At 41.7% G+C, this 23,121-nt stretch overlaps 1 long non-coding RNA gene across 1 annotated transcript; it reads left to right on the forward strand.

Moving 5' to 3' along the window:
• The first annotated feature begins 19,210 nt into the window (after positions 1–19,210).
• Positions 19,211–21,721, forward strand: LOC141147474 (uncharacterized). The gene is made up of 3 exons (XR_012245055.1): positions 19,211–19,302; positions 19,624–19,647; positions 21,422–21,721. It is a non-coding gene; the product is annotated as an uncharacterized lncRNA (long non-coding RNA).
• The last annotated feature ends 1,400 nt before the right edge of the window (positions 21,722–23,121 follow it).

Genomic DNA, 23,121 nt, shown 5'->3' on the forward strand with positions numbered 1-23,121 from the left:
CATACTCTTAGACCTTTCCACTGCCTTTGACACAGTCAACCACCTGCTCCTCCTCAATAAACCCTACTCCCTTGGCCTCCACGGCTCTTTCCAGGTTCTCCTCCTACCTATCTCAGCACACTTTCAGTGTCATGTACAACCCCAACTCCTCTGCTCCTCTTCCACATTCTGTTGGGGTACCCTAGGGCATCCGTCCTTGGGCCCCTCCTAATCTCTCTCTACACCTCTTTCCTGGTCCAGCTGATAACATTCCATGGCTTGAAAAAATGACTTCTATGCTGATGACACCACCAGATCTGTCCCTCTACTCATCAACTCAGCCCCTCCATCTCCTCACCTATCACAAATTCACTGAGCCACATATCAGTATGGATATCACGCCACTTCCTCAAACTCAATCTTTCTAAAACTGAGCTTGTAACATATCCTCCTCCCCCATGACTTACCATTAAGATTAACAGTGGTGCCACTGTTAAAAATAAAAATTCCTGACCAGGCCATTTTTTGCGATATGGCACTGCATCGCTTTAACTGACAATTGCGCGATCATGCAATGTTGTATCCAAACAAAATTGATGTCCATTTTTCCCCACAAATAGAACTTTCTTTTGGTGGTATTTGATCACCTCTGCATTTTTTATTTTTTGTGCTAGAAACAGAGCGATAATTTTGAATACAAAAAAACAATATTTTTTACTTTCTGCTATAATACATATCCAAAAAAAATAAAAAAACAAATGCATTCATCAGTTTAGGTGGATATGTATTCTTCTACATATTTTTGGTAAAAAAAAACGCAACAAGCGTATATTGATTGGTTTGCTCAAAAGTTATAGCGTCTGCAAAATAGGGGAAAGATTTAACCTCTTTTTGTTCTTTTAATTGTTTTTACTGGTAATGGCAGTGATCTGCGATTTTTAGTGGGACTGCGACATTGCGGCAGACAGATCTGACTCTAAGTGACACTTTTTGGTGACCAGTGACACCAATACAGTGATCAGTGCTATAAAAATGCACTGATTACTGTATAAATGACACTGGCAGGGAAGGGGTGAACACTAGGGGGCGATCAAAGGGGTTAACTGTGTTCCCTGGGAGGTGTTTCCAACTGTATGGGGGGTGGGCTGCCTGGAAGAGAGAGAGATCGCTGTTCTTGACCACTAGGAACAGTATATCTCTCTCTCCTCCTCTGTCAGAACGGGAATTTGTTTGTTTACACTGACAGATCCCTGCTCTGGCTCTCTTGCCTGCGATTGCAGGTGGCCGGTGGACATCGAGTCTGCCGGACCCACGGGCGAGCTACCTGCGATGCACGGTGGGCACACGCCTTCAAAATCCAGTGCACAAACCGACGTACCAGTATGTCGGCGGCTGGTCGGCAACTAGTTAGAAAAGAATTCCCATGGCTCTATCCCATAGTTGAAGTTCCATTGCATTTGTGTGGCCTTTGTATGGTAGTTGGTGTGTGTGATGGGAGAGGAGGGAATAGATGCATCTAATAACATTTTGTAATTATTATTTTTTTTCTCATTTGTTTCTATTAAGGTAACAAACAACACCCATGTCACCTATAAGACGGTTATCACTATTAATGTGGACACCTTTGGAACCACCACAGGCGACAAAACCCTGAGTGCAACCCTGCAGTGTTCCTACAAGTTGGATATGATAGCCAGTCTGAATATGGTTCCCGATCCTATCTTCAGGTACAAAAAAAAAAAATAAAAATGTGAGTCTAAGGATAATGGAAAATGTCTAATGGTGGCCTGCTTAGTAATTTGGCTCCTGGCTGGATTCTAATTAGGAGACCGCTCCATCAAATCTGACCGACCCAACCAAGATTTTCATAGATGATTATCCAGGGCAGGAAGCAAGAGGAGACACTAGAACTAATACATCACAGCAGAAAATACACGTATAGGGTCTATTTCCAAATATTGTATATATTATAGCCATTCATCCATAAAATCTTCATGTATATTCATTGTGTAAAATGGGCAAAGACAACTGTTCCTTAGGCTATTTTATCTTCTGAATGAATGTTCTTTTATTATGGACAGTAGTACAATACAGCGTTATGGCCACTAGATGAAGTTGAGGGACACAGAACATATATACATCCTTCTACAATGTAACAATTCTAGAGCATGCTAGAAGAAATTAACAAACAAGTGTAACCAATAGTTAGCATTTTCCAGAGTTTGCAGTAGAAAGGGAGGAAACAACCCTGAGTGCTGCACACCATCAGGAACCAAAAGTCACCATTGTAAAAGCAGCTTCAGTGTGGCCCAAATAGCCCACACCCTCGCTGTGGGGCCTAGTCATGGAGCGTGGACAGTACGAAGGCGGGTTGAGGCTGCTTCCACTATATACTTCCTGCCTTTAAACTACATGCAGGCTTTCCCCAGCTGGCATCCTCAGTGTGATACACAAGACTAGGACACACAGGAACCTCAAGCGGCACCACTAGTGTTTTCAGCCTGCACCTCCCACCTCGTCTTCCGGGCCCCCAGTCAGCCTGTTCTCCAGGCCTCACTGTTGAAGAGGAGTAGGGATGAGCTTCGAGTTCGAGTCGAACTCATGTTCGACTCGAACATTGGCTGTTCGCAAGTTCACCGAACAGCGAACAATTTGGGGTGTTCGCGGCAAATTCGAATGCCGCGGAACACCCTTTAAAAGTCTATGGGAGAAATCAAAAGTGCTAATTTTAAAGGCTAATATGCAAGTTATTGTCATAAAAAGTGTTTGGGGACCTGAGTCCTGCCCCAGGGGACATGGATCAATGCAAAAAAAAGTTTTAAAAACGGCCGTTTTTTCAGGAGCAGTGATTTTAATAATGCTTAAAGTCAATCAATAAAAGTGTAATATCCCTTTAAATTTCGTACCTGGGGGGTGTCTATAGTGTGCCTGTAAAGGGGCGCATGTTTCCTGTGTTTAGAACAGTCTGACAGCAAAATGACATTTTGAAGGAAAAAACTCATTTAAAACTACCCGCGGCTATTGCATTGCCGACAATACACATAAAAGTTCATTGATAAAAACGGCATGGGAATTCCCCAAAGGGGAACCCCGAACCAAAATTAAAAAAAAAAAATGACGTGGGGGTCCCCCTAAATTCCATACCAGGCCCTTCAGGTCTGGTATGGATATTAAGGGGAACCCCGGCCAAAATTTAAAAAAAAAAATGACGTGGGGTTCCCCCTAAATTCCATACCAGACCCTTCAGGTCTGGTATGGATTTTAAGGGGAACCCCGCGCCAAAAAAAAAAAAAAAAACGGCGTGGGGTCCCCCCAAAAATCCATACCAGACCCTTATCCGAGCACGCAACCTGGCAGGCCGCAGGAAAAGAGGGGGGGATGAGAGTGCGGCCCCCCCTCCCTCCTGAACCGTACCAGGCCACATGCCCTCAACATTGGGAGGGTGCTTTGGGGTAGCCCCCCAAAACACCTTGTCCCCATGTTGATGAGGACAAGGGCCTCATCCCCACAACCCTGGCCGGTGGTTGTGGGGGTCTGCGGGCGGGGGGCTTATCGGAATCTGGAAGCCCCCTTTAACAAGGTGACCCCCAGATCCCGGCCCCCCCCCTGTGTGAAATGGTAAGGGGGTACATAAGTACCCCTACCATTTCACGAAAAAAGTGTCAAAAATGTTAAAAATGACAAGAGACAGTTTTTGACAATTCCTTTATTTAAATGCTTCTTCTATCTTCCTTCATCTTCTGGTTCTTCTGGTTCTTCTGGCTCTTCTGGCTCTTCTGGTTCTTCCTCCGGCGTTCTCGTCCAGCATCTCCTCCGCGGCGTCTTCTGTCTTCTTCTCCTCGGGCCGCTCCGCACCCATGGCATGGGGGGGAGGCTCCCGCTCTTCTCTTCTTCTCTTCTTCTTTTGTTCTTTTCTTCTCTTCTTCATTTTCTTCTCCGGGCCGCTCCGCAATCCATGCTGGCATGGAGGGAGGCTCCCGCTGTGTGACGGCGCTCCTCGTCTGACAGTTCTTAAATAACGGGGGGGCGGGGCCACCCGGTGACCCCGCCCCCCTCTGACGCACGGTGACTTGACGGGACTTCCCTGTGACGTCACGGGGAATGCCACAGGGAAGTCCCGTCAAGTCACCGTGCGTCAGAGGGGGGCGGGGTCACCGGGTGGCCCCGCCCCCCCCCCGTTATTTAAGAACTGTCAGACGAGGAGCGCCGTCACACAGCGGGAGCCTCCCTCTATGCCAGCATGGATTGCGGAGCGGCCCGGAGAAGAAAATGAAGAAGAGAAGAAGAGAAGAAGAGAAGAAGAGAAGAGCGGGAGCCTCCCCCCCATGCCATGGGTGCGGAGCGGCCCGAGGAGAAGAAGACAGAAGATTCCGCGGAGGAGATGCTGGACGAGAACGCCGGAGGAAGAACCAGAAGAACCAGAAGAGCCAGAAGAACCAGAAGATGAAGGAAGATAGAAGAAAGAAGAAGCATTTAAATAAAGGAATTGTCAAAAACTGTCTCTTGTCATTTTTAACATTTTTGACACTTTTTTCGTGAAATGGTAGGGGTACTTATGTACCCCCTTACCATTTCACACAGGGGGGGGGCCGGGATCTGGGGGTCACCTTGTTAAAGGGGGCTTCCAGATTCCGATAAGCCCCCCGCCCGCAGACCCCCACAACCACCGGCCAGGGTTGTGGGGATGAGGCTCTTGTCCTCATCAACATGGGGACAAGGTGTTTTGGGGGGCTACCCCAAAGCACCCTCCCAATGTTGAGGGCATGTGGCCTGGTACGGTTCAGGAGGGAGGGGGGGCCGCACTCTCGTCCCCCCCTCTTTTCCTGCGGCCTGCCAGGTTGCGTGCTCGGATAAGGGTCTGGTATGGATTTTTGGGGGGACCCCACGCCGTTTTTTTTTTTTTTTTTGGCGCGGGGTTCCCCTTAAAATCCATACCAGACCTGAAGGGTCTGGTATGGAATTTAGGGGGAACCGCACGTCATTTTTTTTTTTTAATTTTGGCCGGGGTTCCCCTTAATATCCATACCAGACCTGAAGGGCCTGGTATGGAATTTAGGAGGACTCCCACGTCATTTTTTTTTTTTAATTTTGGTTCGGGGTTCCCCTTTGGGGAATTCCCATGCCGTTTTTATCAATGAACTTCTATGTGTATTGTCGGCAATGCAATAGCCGCGGGTAGTTTTAAATGAGTTTTTTCCTTCAAAATGTCATTTTGCTGTCAGACTGTTCTAAACACAGGAAACATGCGCCCCTTTACAGGCATACTATAGACACCCCCCAGGTACGAAATTTAAAGGGATATTACACTTTTATTGTTTGACTTTAAGCATTATTAAAATCACTGCTCCTGAAAAAACGGCCGTTTTTAAAACTTTTTTTTGCATTGATCCATGTCCCCTGGGGCAGGACCCAGGTCCCCAAACACTTTTTATGACAATAACTTGCATATAAGCCTTTAAAATTAGCACTTTTGATTATTCATGTTCGTGTCCCATAGACTTTAACGGTGTTCGCATGTTCGAACGAACTTTTTTCCTGTTCGCATGTTCTGGTGCGAACCGAACAGGGGGGTGTTCGGCTCATCCCTAAAGAGGAGGTTTGAGAAGTCCAGGCTTCGGAAGGCATCGAGGATGCTGCGCCCGCTGCCCGCCTCTTTGGCCGTCAAGGAGGTGATGAAGCTCTTCTCTCCCTCGCGTGCTCTCAGGCCTGTAACCTTCTCCGTGGAGGCTGCGGGGGCCACCCTCACACTCGTGCAGATAGATTCCTCACACCGCCACAAACTTGGACTCTCTTACGTGCCCACAGAGTACAAAAAAACAAACGGACCAGCGCTCAATGGGTTGAGGAGTAAACACAGTCTCACAGCAGACAGTTGAACATGATTAGTCCTAGTTTATTCAGTAATGAATGTAAAAAAAACAATCCTGTTGTCAGACAGGAAGGGATATGAGGTAGGTAAAAAAAGAAATCAACAGCTGTGTCACGTACCTGACAGTAGAATCTGATATGCAGAGAACGGCCTCTCTTACACCTCTGACATGAGGCCCCCTGGTAGAGCAGACAGGAGGCTCAGGAGTGCACAGTCGCATGAGTGCCAGGTGGATCACAGATCATGGAGCTGAGGCTGCTGCAGGAGGGATGACAGTTCAGCAGGACTCTCCAGGCAGAAGAGAAGGCAGGTACAGGCAGGTCGGGTCATACACTGGTGGGCACGTCAGAAGCAGATGCGAAGGCTGAAGCGTAGTCAGGAAACAGGCTGGGTCGGTGATAGGCTGGTAGCGAGGTAGCAGAGGGAGCAGGCAGATGCGGAGTCAAACAAGCCGGGTCAGGTACAGGCAGAAAGCAGGAATGTCAGAGGCAAGCCAGGTCCGGTAACAGGAATGGGTATCAGATACAAGGCAACAGGAACACATGGGAACGCTGTAGAGCAGACAGCATTGAGTCTAGGTACTGGCTGAGTTGAAATAGCCTGTTGGGAGGAAAAAGCTGTCACAGGGTGAGCGCATGCGCTGACATGTGCCCACGTGCGTACATGTGCACGTGCGGGGGGCTGAGGTAACAGGCCATCTTCTTTAGCTGCCATTTTGGGTACTGGCAAGCCCTTTCTGACACTGTGTGGGAATGCTTTTGTGGCCCACTTTTATGAACAGGAAAAGCAAAGTTCAAACAAACATTCCAACACCGGGGCTTTCTAACAATGAAAGAGTCAAGAGAAAATGCTTAGCCACCAGGCTTCTCTTGTCTTCAGCATCACTTCTACATGGGTCCACTCCCTGGCCTCTCAATATGTGGTCTCTAGGCACCCTGGGTCCCCACCCCCTAATCCTGATTTGGTCTCTTGCTAGCTCTATGAGAGCGGGTGTGAGAGCTGGAGACACTGTCATGTATATACAGTGGCGGCTCATGGTTTTTTGTTTGGGGGGTGGAAAACCTCCCCCCGGCACCTCAAAGCCCCCCCCACTCCCTGTCTGCCGGTCGGTCCATTTACCCCATCTAGGCATTGGGCAGTGACGGACATTAAGGAGCGGTGGAGAGGGGGGCATCGAGTAACGGCTCCTGTGTCCTCTTCTCCCTCCCACCTCCTTGCTTCCACCATGCATCTCCACCCCTCCTCCTAGGCATCCAGTAGGATCGCCTGTCCTTTCAGTCAATCGGGTGATGGGTATCAGATCCACTTCCTGATTGCCCAGAAGGAGGATCAGTGTTGCAAGAGCAAATATTCTTTCGCTGTTGTACCACCTGGGTGGGGTCATGGTGCAATGCTCTGCACCACTAGCCTACCCTATTTTGAAGCCTATTAGAGCTTTTGGCTCTAATCAGGTGCTTCTAAAAAACCACCCCCACTGCTGTAATTCAGGCGCCCGGCGTCTTGAAAGGGGCCAGATGCATGAATAGGGGACGGAAGCATCGATGACTAGAGCATGGGTGTGGTGGCCGGGGATAGAGGGGGCGGTGCTCAGGCACCCCTAATGGACGGGCCACCACTGGTTATATACTTCCATATGGTGGGTCTGAGCTTATCCCTACAGCGGTCTTCTCATCCCTTGTGACGGCTGGCTGCTTAATCGGTGATCCACATCCACCACCCTGTGTGCACCTTTGCAAGATACCTTTATGTAAGTGTATCTGAATGAAATGTTACTTGTTTTTACTATCACACTGACCCAGGCGTTCTCTTTCTGCTGTTTTTGTTTGACCCTGGGTTCTCACACTTCTCCTGAGACTTATGGACTCCACCCAGTCCACTGGACTCACTGGTCTTCAAGCTCCAGATCCTGATTCTATCAAACCCCAACAAGCCAAATCTTCTCCACTCAGAAATAATCCTCTGGAGCTTTGCACTCAGTCTTAATGAAAATGACGTATATCTTTTCCCCAAATCTCACTGTGGAAGGGCCAATACTGTCTTGTGTTGTATGATCTGTATGTAGGCCTCGGCCATCTATCCTACAGTTGTGTAGAGAACCTGTGTACTGCTTGACTATGGTATTAACCATGGCTTGTTACCTGCTATGCCAATGACCCACACCCCTTTACCTCTAATGACCATGCCACACATAACTGGGGTAAATTGGCTGTAGCAGCCGTTTTATTAACCAAATATATACATAAATATCCACTTATTAACATATCAATAACCTTTTTAAACATAACATCAGCTTTATTGACAATAATGGAGCCCAAGGTCCCAATGGCCAGAACCGTACCTGCTAGGCCAGTGGTTCTCAACTCCTGTCCTCAGGACCCACTAACAGGCCAGATTTTAAGTATTACCTTGGGGAGATGCAGACTAGAATACTACAATCACTGATCAGCAAATGATATCACCTGTGATGTATTTCAGTTATCTTGCAAACCTGGCCTGTTAGTGGGTCCTGAGGACAGGGGTTGAGAACCACTGTGCTAGTCCCTTCTAAGGCCTCCAGTCGCGAACCCCCAACTCAGAGACAACTAGCAGGTACCCGTACCAACTGGGAGCCGTACCTCAGACGAGTTCCTACACAATACCTTTTAGGTGCCCACATGACCTAAAAAGACCTTGCACCCCGCCAAGTGCACCACTTTTTTTCGTGGATGCTCCAGTCCCCCCCCAACACCAACAGGAAAAAATTACCACAACATGTAGGGCGGGAGAGTGGAAAGCTGCTCCGCTCGCCCCGTTCAACTGAGGCTGACTCCCTCCTTGTACCACGTCACTTCCCTCTTCCAAGGCTCCGCCCCATCTCCATCCCCCCCACCGGGCTCCTCTTTCTCCTCCTCGTTCCTACGCCCGTTTAACCCCTGTCATGCCCAGCCCTCCGCTATGTCTTTTTGGCTGGCTCTGGGCCTCTCTTTATTGTCTGTAACTATGACTGAGCCCTTCTAATTTCAATGTTTCTATTCTTACCATTCTTTACTAATTTAATTTTTAACTGTCATTTAAATGACTAGTATTGTATATTTACTTCTTTTTTTATTGTTATTTTTCTCTTTGAAATGCAGCTTTACATCGATCACAGTTTCAGGGAAGGGACAGTTCAAGGTCTACATGGCTTTGTATAAAGATAGCAACTACAAAACTCCATACACAGGATCAGAAGTCTCCCTGTCCACAAAGGAATTCTTGTATGTCGGAGTCTTCTTTCTGGGCGGCACATCGAATCTTGTTCTGGTGATGAAGAACTGCTACGCCACACCATCGAATAACGCAAATGACTCCACGAAATATTACTTCATTCAAAACAGGTACATTTCTAAACAAGAAGATCCCTCTAATGATCTCTACATCCGGTGTGCAGAGACAGGAGAAGGTGCTCGGTGGTTCAATCCACCTGTGTCCATTCAAAGCTAAAGTACCCGATCTGCTTGGCCTTTCCCTTTACATTTATAAACCATGATGTACATTCTTAGTTCTTTAAATAAATGAAGAACAAAACAGGAAGCGCCAACCTGAGTGCAATATTAAGATGTACAATTTATACAAAGGATTATTTAATTTTTTTTAACCCTTTGAATAAATTGAACATTAGACATGTGCACTGCCGAAAAATTTCTTTTAGTTTCATTTGTTTTGTTTTTTTAGTTTTTTGGTTCATTCATTATGATCGCAATTCGTAAATTGGAAAAAAAATCGTAAATTGGAAAAAAAATCGTAAATTTGGAAATTCGAAGAAATCGTAAATTCGAAAAAAAAAAAAAACGAGAAAAATTGTAAATTCGAAAAAATTTGAAAATTCGAAAAAAAAACGTAAATTTGTAAATTATAAAAAAATCAGAAATTTGCAAATTCAAAAAAATTCGGAAATTAGTAAATTAAAAAAAATCAGAAATTTGGAAATTCCAAAAAATCGTAAATTCGAAAAAAAGGAAATTAAAAAAAAATGGGAAATTTGAAAATCTAAAATAATAACTAACTAATAATAACTTAACTATTACTAACTATTAAACTATTAAATTATAGATATTGGAATCTCCTTTCAAATTTGGCTGTGAATGTAACAAATACAAATTTATCCGAAGTTGCGAATTATCCGAAATAACGAATGCCCCATCTTAAAAAAATGGAACAGAACAAATTAGTAAAAATAAAATGTTTTTATTATTATTATTTTAATGTATTATTATTATTATTATTATTATTATTATTATTATTATTAATTGGTTACGTTCCATTCGTTTAGATCTGGCATTCATAATTTTGAATAATTGGTAACTTCAGATAAATTCATATTCGTTACGTTCACTAACAGCCAAATTTGAACGGAAATTCCAATACCTAGTATTTAATAGTTAATAGTTCATTTTCAGGGTTATTAATTTCAGATTTTTCTTTAATCTCCCAATTTCCAATTTTTTTCGAATTCCCGAATTTATGATTTTTTTAAATTTGGAAATTTTAAAATATTTGAATTTACGACTATTCGAAAAAGTTTGCTAAACGGGTATTCGGGAATTTGTCAAAATTTGTTAAAAAAACGAATTCGGAACAAAACGAATAGCACATGTCGCTTCCTGTTTTGTTCTTTTATTTGATTTGCAGAGTCTGGCTTTTCTCTAAGGACGGCTGCCGCCATTATTTTACGACTTTTCCCATTGGACTTATGGACTTTTATTCCCCCCTCCCCTCTCATTACAGTTTAGTCACCTATTTTTTTTTATTGATCCCATTGTTTTATGCCCCATTTTTGCTATATACAGGGTTTTTATTGGGTATGTTTTTTCCTCTGTTTATTATGCATGTTGCACCGGTTCTTCTACTCCCACTTCTATGAATTAAGTCTTTTAGTAAAATGTGTATAAAATTAGTATCTGTAACATGTCCTTTTATCTCACTCTTACATTTTTTTAGCTGTAAAAGCAAGGCAGATGGAACCATAACTGTTCAAGAGAACGGTGTCTCCGATAAAGGACAGTTTTCTGTGCAGATGTTCAAGTTTGTTGGAAACTCCAACCGCGTGTTTCTACACTGTGCTGTTAGCCTGTGCGACTCCGATGCTGGATCCTGTGCACCTGTAAGTTGGTTTCCAGCTATATAAAGAAAGTTAGAGCAGATAAGTAGGCTGGTCTAGTCCCAGAGTCCATAACCAGAAAGCTGGTCTAGTCCCGGAGACCATAACCAGAAAGCTGGTCTAGTCCTGGAGTCCATAACCAGAAAGCTGGTCTAGTCCCGGAGTCCATAACCAGAAAGCTGGTCTAGTCCCGAAGTCCATAACCAGAAAGCTGGTCTAGTCCCGGAGTCCATAACCAGAAAGCTGGTCTAGTCCTGGAGTCCATAACCAGAAAGCTGGTCTAGTCCCGGAGTCCATAACCAGAAAGCTGGTCTAGTCCCGGAGTCCATAACCAGAAAGCTGGTCTAGTCCTGGAGTCCATAACCAGAAAGCTGGTCTAGTCCCGAAGTCCATAACCAGAAAGCTGGTCTAGTCCCGGAGTCCATAACCAGAAAGCTGGTCTAGTCCCGGAGTCCATAACCAGAAAGCTGGTCTAGTCCCGGAGTCCATAACCAGAAAGCTGGTCTAGTCCCGGAGTCCATAACCAGAAAGCTGGTCTAGTCCCGGAGTCCATAACCAGAAAGCTGGTCTAGTCCCGGAGTCCATAACCAGAAAGCTGGTCTAGTCCCGGAGTCCATAACCAGAAAGCTGGTCTAGTCTCGGAGTCCATAACCAGAAAGCTGGTCTAGTCCCGGAGTCCATAACCAGAAAGCTGGTCTAGTCTCGGAGTCCATAACCAGAAAGCTGGTCTAGTCCCGGAGTCCATAACCAGGACTCCTGAAACAATGAGGCATACACACAAAATGATTGCCTCCTCCCCAGAATGATGGCTTTTATTGTCTAATATGAATCAGAAAAAAATGACCACTTTGCTAATCATTGAATCTCCTGAATGTTTTCACACAATGTAAGGAGTCGGGCAAACAAGGCTCATGAACTCTACGACTCTCCACATACTGAACAACTCTGCAACTATACGAGGTGGTGGGTTTTGAGATTAGTTTTGTAACACGCCAACAGATGGCAGAACAAGGCTGCACACACAGCAGTGGCGGCTGGTGAGTTCTTCTTTTGGGGGGGCGGCAAACAACACCCCCCCACACTGACAGCACCCCCCGGGGCAGTCTGGCACTTACTCGCTTGTGTGGTGGGGCTGTGGTGTCCTCTCCTGGAGTACGGGCAGCAGGAGCTCCGGTGTCTGCTCCTCAAGCTTCTTCTGCCATATCTCCTCTTCTGCCAAAGCGCTAGGCATCCAATAGGATCAGGACACAGGTTTTGCAACATCCCTCCGCATCGGCAGGGAGGAACTTTAGTGTGAAAATAGCGAAAATCTATTCGGTATGGTCACACAACTTGGGTGGACTCCGAGCGCAATGCTCTGGGCTCTGAGGCCAAACTTTTTTGAAGCCTATTAGAGCCTCTGGCTCTAATCAGGTGCTTACAAAAACACCCTCCACCACATTTGAATGCGTGATTCGGCACCACTGATATGTAGATCAAGGGGCCGGACGCATGGCTAGGGGAGACGGCTCCCGTGTGCCCCCTATGGGCGGGCCGCCACTGACACACAGTCATAAAGAAAATGATTCCAGACAGTTGCACTTCCAAAAGTCCTCTTTATTGAAGCTCATGTGACAGGTGATTAACTGATGGAGCATGGTACAAGAAGGTAGAGGCACTTCACGCAAATGTTAGCACTTAGTCATTACCTCTATCTGTTAACTACTTCTCAAATGATATTTGAAGCGCTTCACAATGTGCATGAAAATGAATATATAAGAATAAATATAAATAGTCAAATAAATCCAGCGGTGAGTAAAAATTCCTATAAAATCCAGCAATCAAAATAGTGTAAAATTATTAAAAATTAGTGACACCAAATGTGTAAAAAATTCACATAAAAAATCCACATAAAAATAAATATATAGGGATGTATTCAGAAGGTTCAATTATACAGGTGTAGAATCCTGATTGGTATAGAGCTTTTGATCACTAGCAAAGCTGTTTAAAAACACTTGCTTAATTAAGGTGCTCATTGATAGTACCAATGTGTTTTTTGCTTCTATTCACAACCAATGTGGGAATCATAAACAGGCAGATAAGAGAAAAAAAACAATCATTGTGCAATAGTTAGGATACCAAGGTACACAGGCAAACTTCAATCCACTCACGTGTGCCTTATAATGATAAGGCATATGCAGGTTTTACTATAGCAGTCAGCCGCCTTAGACAGGAGCAGATTCAGTGCAGTACACTGTGTGATACTGCTGATCTGCACAGAGCGTCCTTGGCTCCTCCCACGCGTTACATCACAGTCACGTGACTTTTTCAAGGATAATACAAGCTCTGACGGACTCAGCTTTATAGCACAACAGCAGAGTGGTTGCCATGGTTACAGCATGAGTTTATCATCATTCTGCTTCCTGCATATACTTCAATCCTGTTAAAACCTACTTTTATTAGACATGTAATTCATATGAATATCGTTGGTTTATCAAAACCACGATTCCATGTGTAAAAAACGCAGTGTGTAAAAAGTAAAAAATATATATATTGATATCTCTAATCACGTTTACTTTTTCAACTCCCTCCAGTGGTCACAATTGGTATAACATCTCACAGAGGAAATAAATGGCAAAGCGTTGTCTCTAATGGTTTTGATAATTGACCAGTGCCCCATGATATCACAAAAATGGGGTATCCACATGCTCTGCTCATAAATGTATGGAAAACGAAGTAAACAAGATGACATGATATATATATATATATAAAATATACATATATAAAATTAAAATAAGATATGATATAAGAAATAGGGAAATAATATTAAAATGTAAAATTAAAATCTAAAAATTCCATGATAGAATATTGCAAACATGGATGATGACCAGTATTTATATGCTAGAACTGAACCAAATATTGCCACTCAGAAAAAACTAGTATTGGACAAATAATGAGAATATTGGACCAAAAAATAAATGAAAAAATAAAAAATAAAATATAAAAAATATAAAATTAAAATATATACCATAAAAATATATATATAAATCTGAAAAATCGCTAAAAATCAGAAATAAAACAATTCAGGTCGAATTCAATGTTCAAACCATGGGGTTCTAATGTACCCATCTGGAATATCCATTTGGATTCATTCTTGCTGAGTTCCCTCACTTTATGGGAACCCCTCCAATGAGCCTTATACTTTTGAATAGCCCAGAATTGGAGACCCCTAGGGTCTCTGTTATGATACCTATCAAAATGTTTTGAAACACTGTGTTTTGGATAGCCTTTTCTAATGTTCTGGATATGCTCTCTTATTCTCTTCCACATTGGTCGCTTCGTTCTGCCAATGTATTGGAGGGAGCAGGAGCACTGTAAAGCATATACCACCCCCTCAGTCCTGCAAGATATAAAATCCTTTATTTCAAATTCTTGTCCAGTATTTGTTGAAGAAAATTTCTGACATTTGTATCCATTTTGATTAGTATTTATGCAGGCATAACACCTTTTACAGGGATAGAATCCTTTACCCTGAAAAAAGGTTAAATCAGTTATTCTCTTGGGTGGGTTGGGTACATTTTTAGCTATGATGTCCCTTAGAGTTGGAGCTCGTCTATAAATGAATCTCGGTTTTTCTGGGAGTATATTTGCCAAAGTAGTGTCAGTTTTTAAAATAGACCAATGTCTTTTTATAATCCTCTCCATCCTCCTGTGAGCTTGTTTAAAATAGTCATTATTTTCTGAACAATTTCTCCGTAAGCGAATAGCCATGGTTAATCAACATTCCGAAGGGCCAGTTTATTCGCTTACGGAGAAATTGTTCAGAAAATAATGACTATTTTAAACAAGCTCAGTGGATAGGTAAGAGGTTTGAAGAAAAAGGGTACAATAAATGTTTTATAGAAGAAAAAATAACAGAAGTCAATCAAACCTCAAGAGAAGCGCTGATCCAAGATAAAATCAAGGTAAATGACAAAACAGATGACATACCTCTGATAATGGACTTCAGTATACAACACAGGAGGATGGAGAGGATTATAAAAAGACATTGGTCTATTTTAAAAACTGACACTACTTTGGCAAATATACTCCCAGAAAAACCGAGATTCATTTATAGACGAGCTCCAACTCTAAGGGACATCATAGCTAAAAATGTACCCAACCCACCCAAGAGAATAACTGATTTAACCTTTTTTCAGGGTAAAGGATTCTATCCCTGTAAAAGGTGTTATGCCTGCATAAATACTAATCAAAATGGATACAAATGTCAGAAATTTTCTTCAACAAATACTGGACAAGAATTTGAAATAAAGGATTTTATATCTTGCAGGACTGAGGGGGTGGTATATGCTTTACAGTGCTCCTGCTCCCTCCAATACATTGGCAGAACGAAGCGACCAATGTGGAAGAGAATAAGAGAGCATATCCAGAACATTAGAAAAGGCTATCCAAAACACAGTGTTTCAAAACATTTTGATAGGTATCATAACAGAGACCCTAGGGGTCTCCAATTCTGGGCTATTCAAAAGTATAAGGCTCATTGGAGGGGTTCCCATAAAGTGAGGGAACTCAGCAAGAATGAATCCAAATGGATATTCCAGATGGGTACATTAGAACCCCATGGTTTGAACATTGAATTCGACCTGAATTGTTTTATTTCTGATTTTTAGCGATTTTTCAGATTTATATATATATTTTTATGGTATATATTTTAATTTTATATTTTTTATATTTTATTTTTTATTTTTTCATTTATTTTTTGGTCCAATATTCTCATTATTTGTCCAATACTAGTTTTTTCTGAGTGGCAATATTTGGTTCAGTTCTAGCATATAAATACTGGTCATCATCCATGTTTGCAATATTCTATCATGGAATTTTTAGATTTTAATTTTACATTTTAATATTATTTCCCTATTTCTTATATCATATCTTATTTTAATTTTATATATGTATATTTTATATATATATATATATCATGTCATCTTGTTTACTTCGTTTTCCATACATTTATGAGCAGAGCATGTGGATACCCCATTTTTGTGATATCATGGGGCACTGGTCAATTATCAAAACCATTAGAGACAACGCTTTGCCATTTATTTCCTCTGTGAGATGTTATACCAATTGTGACCACTGGAGGGAGTTGAAAAAGTAAACGTGATTAGAGATATCAATATATATATTTTTTACTTTTTACACACTGCGTTTTTTACACATGGAATCGTGGTTTTGATAAACCAACGATATTCATATGAATTACATGTCTAATAAAAGTAGGTTTTAACAGGATTGAAGTATATGCAGGAAGCAGAATGATGATAAACTCATGCTGTAACCATGGCAACCACTCTGCTGTTGTGCTATAAAGCTGAGTCCGTCAGAGCTTGTATTATCCTTGAAAAAGTCACGTGACTGTGATGTAACGCGTGGGAGGAGCCAAGGAAGCTCTGTGCAGATCAGCAGTTTCACACAGTGTACTGCACTGAATCTGCTCCTGTCTAAGGCGGCTGACTGCTATAGTAAAACCTGCATATGCCTTATCATTATAAGGCACACGTGAGTGGATTGAAGTTTGCCTGTGTACCTTGGTATCCTAACTATTGCACAATGATTGGTTTTTTTCTCTTATCTGCCTGTTTATGATTCCCACATTGGTTGTGAATAGAAGCAAAAAACACATTGGTACTATCAATGAGCACCTTAATTAAGCAAGTGTTTTTAAACAGCTTTGCTAGTGATCAAAAGCTCTATACCAATCAGGATTCTACACCTGTATAATTGAACCTTCTGAATACATCCCTATATATTTATTTTTATGTGGATTTTTTATGTGAATTTTTTACACATTTGGTGTCACTAATTTTTAATAATTTTACACTATTTTGATTGCTGGATTTTATAGGAATTTTTACTCACCGCTGGATTTATTTGACTATTTATATTTATTCGTATATATTCATTTTCATGCACATTGTGAAGCGCTTCAAATATCATTATTTATTCTTTTTAAGTGACTCTGAAAACACTCTCTTTTGATAGCAGCCTCACTTGGTTTTATGTGTAATTATCAGCTATTTAGCATCACAGCGCTTTGTGTTTTATATATATTACTTCTCAAATGAACTTCAATAAAGAGGACTTTTGGAAGTGCAGCCATCCAGAATCATTTGCTTTATGATACACAGCATGCGAGCTGGGCTGTTTCATTGAGGATTGCATGCACAGTCCCAGGGAGCTCCGACCTTCATAAGTCCGTGTGCCAAACGACATAGTCCAGTGTACATCCGAAGCTGTGAAACCGGTGCTATTCTGACCACTTGCGTTACCACATCTGCTTTTTTATTATGGACAGCAATTTAGACCAAAGAGCAAATGTGAAATTCTGCATGAAACGGGGCAAATCTGCAACAGAGATGTTTGATATGATTCGGCGAGTTAACGTTGATGGTGCAATGAGTCCTTCAAGCTGTTTTGAGTGGCACACTCAAACAGCTAGAGAAAGAGCCAGAGAAAATCAATGGATGATGATGATGATGATGATGATGAGAGATCAAAAAGACCTTCAATCAGCTCAACCCCTGAAAATGTAAAAATTATTCGACAACTTGTGCATAATGATCCTTGAAGAACAATCCTCTACATCGCTGCCATTGTCGGTGTCTCATACAAAACAGTCCAGGCAATCCTCAAGTGTGATTTGAACTTGCGCCAAGTTCGTCCCCACGGCATGCTGATGGAGTTCTTGCCAGACTTCGACGCTGTGTTCTTTCTGCTCCTGGGTCAGCAGCCTGGGGCCCCCTCGGACTCAAAAACCTCGTTTGACTCATTGCAGCGTCACCGTAAAACTTGCCGAATCATGACAAATGTCTCTGTGGCAGATTTGCCAAATCTCACGAAGAATGTCACATTTGATTCTAACTTGCTGTCCATGATGAAATAGCAGATGTGGCAGCAAACAGTACCCAACCCCCCCAATTGGTCGGGTGGGTCTGGTGCACTTACCCCATCTATGGTGGGCAGCTCTTCTCCCGGGCTTCACCAATGGCTTCCCTTGCTTGGCGGAGGTGACTTTCCCTTCCCCTGCTCTCCACGGGCATCACAGCAGCTCCAGTTTCCTTACTCCTCCTCGGCGGCCAATTGGGACTCTTTTCAGCCAATCGGAAAACGCGTCTCCGACCTGCTTCTGATTGGCCTGATTGAGTGTTTGATTGATCAGTGTTTCAATAGTGAATATTAATTTGATGTTGTAACACCTGGGTAAGCTCCTGGCGCAATACTCTGCGCCACAAGCCGACCTTATTTTGAAGCCTATTAGAGCCTATGGAACCCCCACCGCTGTAATTCACACACCCGGTGTCCTGAAAGGGGCCGGGCGCAAGAATAAGGGGTAGTGATGTCCTGTCAAAATAGCACCCATGGATAGAGCATAGGGGTGGCGGCCATGGATAGAGGGGGCTATTTTTTTTGTTGTTTATTGTTTCTGATCATGCACAGTCTTTCTTTTCTGATCTTTCTCATATGAGAATCGTACAAAAACGGTACACATTAAACGAAAATCGTTCATTCTGTTCCTGTACGAGAACAATTTTGGAGTTTGTCCCCTGTAAATTTCCATTCAGAAGGCTGGAATCGGCTGTTGAAAGTTGTGTACACACTATCAGAAAATTCTAGGAAAAAACAGAAGAGAGAGGCACCTCTGATGAAGGCAGCCCTGTTTGTGGACTTACCATCCTTTGGCTCCCTGGATCTTTTTATCTCATTATGACTGTGACATAATGTTTCATATGTGATACTTCTTTTTACATTTATGGATGTATACATTTATATATAATAATTTTTTGCAGACAGGGTGGATTTTAGTTTCCCTTTTTGTTGTTCTTATTGCTATCTCCTGTTCCTTGCACCTATACTTGTATACTATCAGAAAATTGTACGATCATTTTCCTGCCCTTCTCCATCAAGTCTTCTACACAAGTGTGGGTTGGCACCCTGAGGGGTCTTTGGCGCACGCTCAGTTGCCACAGATTTCCTCTTGCGGCAACGCGCCATTGGTGCATGCGTAGTAAGCCCTGGACTCTTACAAAAGCATCGGGCTCCATTCCCTTAACACATTTTCTTTAAATACAGTAGGAGAGTGATAAGATGTGACCTCCGATCAGTCAGCTCATCAGCTTACCTTGTGAATACTGTGATGATTTCATCTTATACCGGTGAACCCGTGTCACATGTCCCTATTTTCCTAATGATTTTCTTTGTTTCTAGGTCTGTACCAGAGCAGGCAGTGGAAGCGATGGAACTAGAGCCCCCCAGAGTTATGATGGTGCTCTGTCACTTGGACCTATTGTGGGATCAGGTAATCTTGTGATTGGATGTATATATATATATTTATGCTTAATGATTTTTATTAGCGTATCTGTAAGCCCCACATGATGGAGGTGGACTTGTCTGGAAATGAACAGTCATTTACTCCACTTCTCTGAATTATAAAGCACTCCTTACACCCGTCATACAGTATAGTGTCATAGAGCTCGTTGATCATTTCATGAACGATTGAACTAATCGATGGTTTACTGTAAAGATTCTCACGCTACTAAAGTTTTGATTATGTGATGTAATCAGTAAATACTAAAGTCTATATATCACTGATATGTCATCCTGTTTTTATTCTCTACAGGAGCCAGCTCTTCCATCATCACTAGTAAGTTTTTGTATTTTCTTTAATTTCTTATTGTAAGCAGTGATGAGAGAAACTGACAAACACTTTGTTATTTACATTAATCGCACTGAATCCCTGGTGATCCTCCCATGAAGGTCCTTGTCCAGGCACTTCCTGTTATGGGGTGACAAATGTTTACTAATTGTGCTCCGGAGTTGTCTCCATGTCTTACAAAATTCTGATGTAGAGTATAGTATACATGTGATGGGGACTTTCAGAACCGGATGGCTGGGGAACTCCCTACGAAGCCTCGGGAACACACAGAGACAAATCCCACATGGGATCGAGTCAGTGCATGTTCAGCTTTATTCGGGGGATTTCCACAGTTTATGTACAGTTTGAACAATAGGGGGATTGGTTTCAAGTTGGTTTGGATATGACTCGCAGTCTTGTGATGCTTTTGGTAGACAACACATATTAGGATGTTCTCACAAGAAACTATTTCTGCAGAGTCAGACATATCTAAACATGGCGGAACAAACAAGATGTTGTGAGTACGGATCACACATACTTCCATGAAAAAATAAAATAAAAATATAGAGCATAGAAACACTATTAACCCTTCAATAAATGGTGAAAATCCAGAGATAAGTGGTGATAATAGTGTTCATGATGTATCATGGTGAAGTGTTCAATATATAATTTAATATTTTAATTTATAATTAAATATCAGTATTTAATATATGTTCTAATACAATGTTATTATTATTATTATTATAATAATAATAATAATAATAATAATAATAAAATAATTACTTATTTTAATAAATTATTATTATATTATATAATATTATATTATAATAATAATATTCCTAATATTATAATATACATTCATAATATTCATATATAATATAATATAATATAATATTCATTATAAGTAGACTTGTGCACAATGGGAAATTTAATTTAGTTTTGGTTCATTGTCATTCGTAAAATATATAATTTTGTTCTGGTTTTTTTTATTCTTTATTTTATTTTATAAAAATGACATCGTACAATATTACAAAACACATATCAAATTACGTCTTAAATAATTACATAACATTTTTCTTATTACCCACCCCCCCGCCCCATCCCCCCCACTCCCTGCCTCATGCTTCAGGGACAATTACATTAGCTATAATTTTCCCCCATTTCGACCAGTATCCCCTTCTATTCTTGACTTATTACTTCGACGTACCTCCACATCTTTTTAAAATCTTTCCAACTTTCCAATTTGTCCTTTAGGTCTGCCCCATCTTCTTCTTCTCAACTATAATTTAAACTCTCCAGGTTATATATTTCATTTATACCGAGTATCCAATCCCAGATCGTTCTGTTATATATTAACATATATATATATATTCGCTATAATTTCTTTCGTATTAGTTGAAATGTGATATTTATGTATGTATATATATTCGTGATAATGATTCGTAGTTTGGAAAGTCGTTTGCTTATTGACTCTATTAAAACACACAATGACAATATCTCTTCTCCTCTGCTCAAATACAATACAAAACCCTTCTCACTCAGTTCTCAGGAATGCACTTTGCCGGTAATCCAACCTCCAGCACAAAATTAATCAGCTGATTGGACTGTAAGATTTACTTTGAGTTGGCCTTTTGTTTCATTAGATCTTTAACAAATTACCGAATCATGTCAAATTCATTTGTTATATCCGCTATAATTTCTTTCGTATTAGTTAAAATTCATTATTTTTTTGCCGCAGGTTGTCTCAGAAAAGGAAAATAACATGAAAGTATTTCTTTTTCAGGCTCTCACATACTCTGGACTCTCCTTATCCCGGCTCTGACCATCCTGATGCAATCTTTGTAGTCACCATCCAGTATTGGTCACCGGATGAGACCGAAAGAACCAATTTCAATGTTGTTTTTGTTTATTTAGAAAGGCAAAGTCAGAACTTTTTTTTTTTAGAAACCTTTCAGCGAGTTTGTATGATTTGATTTATTTTGATTTTGTTTCTATGCTATTTGCGTATTTATATTAAATAAAATGTATTACTCTGTTAGATCTGAAAATTGTTTCATTAGATACTGTTTTTATTCACCATAGGTAAAATATACTCATCTCTCTTTTATTTATTGATTTTTTTCTTTTGGTGGCAAAAAAGAAAATGTAATTTAATTCCACCCTTCAGACCATATTTCATATTGACCACTTATTGACTGCCCTGTAACAGATTTACTGCTAGCATCATGTGGTGGGGATGGTTTTCTTCAGCAGGGACAGGGAAGCTGGTCAGAGATGATGGGAAGATGGATGGAGACAAATACAGGACAATCTTAGAAGAAAACCTGTTAGAGTCTACAAAAGACTTGAGACCGGGGCGGAGGTTCACCTTCCAGCAGGACAACGACCCGAAACATACAGCCAGAGCTACAATGGAATGGTTTAGATCAAAGCATATTCATGTGTTAGAATGGCCCAGTCACAGTCCAGACCTAAATCACATTGAGAATCTGTGGCAAGACTTGAAAATTGCTGTTCACAGACGCCCTCCATCCAATCTGATTTTTGGTTGTAACATGACAAAATGTGAAAATCTTCAAAGGGTGTGAATACTTTTTCAAGGCACTGTAAAAATGCTGAGGATGCGGTGAGGTAGAGCTGTATTTTCAGCTGTAACGCATTCACTTTCACTTATGTTAATCCCGTAAAAGACTTTACTGCTCTTATAAAAAGTGTGACCAGTCCTCACATCATCCAACTTTCGCCAACATTATACAGCCATACCCCACCTCTTTACGATCCATACCCCACCTCTTTACGATCCATACCCCACCTCTTTATGATCCATACCCCACCTCTTTACGATCCATACCCCACCTCTTTACTATCCATACCCCACCTCTTTACGATCCATACCGCACCTCTTTACGATCCATACCCCACCTCTTTACGATCCATACCCCACCTCTTTATGATCCATACCCCACCTCTTTACGATCCATACCCCACCTCTTTATGATCCATACCCCACCTCTTTACGATCCATACCCCACCTCTTTACGATCCATACCCCACCTCTTTACGATCCATACCGCACCTCTTTACGATCCATACCGCACCTCTTTACGATCCATACCCCACCTCTTTACGATCCATACCGCACCTCTTTACGATCCATACCCCACCTCTTTACGATCCATACCCCACCTCTTTACGATCCATACCGCACCTCTTTACGATCCATACCCCACCTCTTTACGATCCATACCCCACCTCTTTACGATCCATACCGCACCTCTTTACGATCCATACCCCACCTCTTTACGATCCATGCCCCACCTCTTTACGATCCATACCCCACCTCTTTATGATCTTTGCTAAAAAACCAAAAGTAATTCACAAAATAATTTTATTTTTATTAAAGCATTTCCTGAATATTTGGTGTAAAACTGTAAAGAATGTTTGTCTTCTATTTGTCTTTGCTTGATTGCCAAGTCTTTTCTG

The sequence above is a fragment of the Aquarana catesbeiana genome, linkage group LG06, assembly GCF_042186555.1.
Source record: "Aquarana catesbeiana isolate 2022-GZ linkage group LG06, ASM4218655v1, whole genome shotgun sequence".
Lineage (NCBI taxonomy): Eukaryota > Metazoa > Chordata > Amphibia > Anura > Ranidae > Aquarana > Aquarana catesbeiana.